This window comes from Vombatus ursinus, unplaced genomic scaffold, assembly GCF_900497805.2.
Source record: "Vombatus ursinus unplaced genomic scaffold, bare-nosed wombat genome assembly UNPS02014779.1, whole genome shotgun sequence".
In the NCBI taxonomy this organism is placed as follows: Eukaryota; Metazoa; Chordata; class Mammalia; order Diprotodontia; family Vombatidae; genus Vombatus; species Vombatus ursinus.
Window position 1 is genome coordinate 14,704,259 of NW_020954557.1, and position 2,522 is coordinate 14,706,780.

The 2,522-nt window shown below is 37.7% G+C and overlaps 1 protein-coding gene across 1 annotated transcript in view; it reads left to right on the top strand.

The window, feature by feature from the left end:
• DNAH7 (dynein axonemal heavy chain 7) overlaps nt 1–2,522 on the top strand; it is a 265,553-nt gene that overhangs the window by 123,290 nt on the left and 139,741 nt on the right. The window lies entirely within an intron of this gene.

Genomic DNA, 2,522 nt, shown 5'->3' on the forward strand with positions numbered 1-2,522 from the left:
TTAGTGAAGCAAATAGAATTTCTCTATAAATGACTGCTTGTTTATGCTCCTTATGGATTTCTTTAACTTGTCTTAAATTACAAGATAATAAAGCTCAATTGGTAAAAATGATTTTGTCTCATATTACCAAGATACTTGGGTAATACAAATTGATGTAATTCAGCCAACCTTAATTGTTAACTACTTTATGATACTCTGTGTATCTAGTTCTAACTGTAGAATCTATTCATAGATAGAAATGTGCTGTTTTCCATTTATAGTTTGATTTAATATTCATTTAGAAAACATTTATTAAGTGCCCACTTTGTGTAGACCTATGCTTGGTGCTGAGAGAAAGAAATGCTTAGATGAGACATGGATTATATGTTCTTGGAGCTTTTAGTATGGATTGAAAATAATAGATTTGGGAGTCATATCCATATTGGTGGCACTGTGGGAGACTGAAGTTGCTAAAGGAGAAAATAAAGAGAGAGAAAAGAAGAGGGCCAAAGAAAAACTTTATAGAAAATTAACATTTAGGGTCTAGAGGGAGAAAGAAGAGTCAGCGAAGGAAGCAGAAAAAAAGGAACCAAGAGAGCATGGCATCTCTGAAGCCAAGGGAGAAGACAGTATCTGGAAGGGTAATCAGAGCAGCCCTTGAAGGCACATTTTAATCTTGGTCTTTCCTCTGCTGCAACTTGTATGGCATAGACATACTCCAGGCTACTTTGTTGAAGAGAGATTTCATATGACTCTTTATAACTCCATTGTCCCTCCCGCTTGTTCCTGAATTTTTCCTTGTAGCTTCTTTCCCACATGCTTACAGCCATCAGCTCCTAACGGTTATTTTGTTCCTTTTTTCTAATAAATCCCATAATTTCTCCAGGGGAGGGATGCCTAGGACCTAGCTGAAATGAGTCTGCATTTTATGTTGACTGTCAAGATCCCTGTACACACATCTAGTGGCTTGTATAGGGTTTGAGGTCCTGAAATCATCCTGTGGCCAAGTTGATATGTCTCCTGTCCTCCTGATTGACACTGAAAATCCATGCAAGAAAAGCTTCATCCTGTTAGTCTGCTTCCTTGGAGCAATTCCTATCAAATAAGCACAAGCATCAACTTGACATGTAATGCAGCTTCATCCACTTTATTAAACAGTCCCTAGCAGTCAGTAGTGTCAAAAGCTAAAGATAAGTCAAGGAGGGTGAGGATTCAGGAAAACCAACTAGATTCAGTGATGCTATAAGCTTAGTAAAGTACCTGACACATAGTAACCTATAAATATTCTACCTATCTTTATCTTCCTTTTTTTTTCTTCCTTCCTTTCTTCCTTCTTTCCTTCCTTCCTTCTTCCTTCCTTCCTTCTTTCCTGCTTTCCTTCCTTCCTTCCTTTCTTTTTTTTCTTTTTGTCTGTCTATCTATATTTGTGTCTATCTACCTATCTACCTACCTACCTATTAGCTATTTTTGAAAAAATAGTTTCACTAGAGTAGTTGGGATGGACACTAGACTGCAAATAGTTGAAAATTAGGTAGAGAGGAATTGAAAACATTTGGCATAGCCTACATTTCTAAATGTATGACAGTGACAGGTGGAGGGAAGGCTTTTTTTTTTAGGATTAAAGAGACCCGAATACATAACTCTATAGGCTGATGAAAAGCAGTCAGTGGAGAAGGAAAGATTAAAAATGCATAAGAGAGAGGTGATAATTAATGGAACATGGAAGGTACTGGAAAAGGAGGGGAAGGACAGATAGAAGACCTGGCCTTGACAAGGAGTAGAGACCCTTCATCCTCCAAGATAGGATTGACAGAGGAGAAAATGAGTGAAGATGCTGAGAAATTCTAAGTATATATTGAGGAAAGTTAAGAGTCATTCTAGTTTTTCCCCATGAAATTGTGGGCTTCTTTGTCTGTTTTAAATGTGGTGAGTGGGCTCCTGAGAGAGGGAAAGGTTTGAAGTATATGGAATGAGAGGTTTACAAAAATACAGGCATATTTATAGAGCTTCACATTTTTACTGCTTTTTCTTAATGAGTTTCTTAGAGGCAGCTTAATATGGTGGAAAGGAAACTGGATTTAGAGCACAGTATTTGGGTTCAAATCCCATCTCTGTCACTTAATACTTCTGTAACCTTGGGCAAGCCACTAATCCTTTTGGGCCTCAGTTTCTTCATCTGTAAAATGATGGGATTGGATTAGATGACTCTGAAGGGACTTGCAACTCTAAATCATAGATTTTGTGATCCCAAGTAGTTACTTTTACTAGCAAGACACTGTGCTAGTTGTGGAGATAGCAGAACAAAAATGAAACAGTACCTATCCTCTAAGAGTTTCCATTCTTTCTATCAGGAGTACATAACACATGTGCAGATAAGAATAATGCAAAGTAGTCTGAGGAAGAAAAGAGCATTAACACCTGGGAAAAACAGAACAGGCTGTACAACATAAATGGTAGCTAAATAAAAGGATTCTGAGAAGTACAGATGAGGCAAGAGGTTGTTCTAGGCAAGGGAGTAGGGGATTGGACACCTTGTATGAATA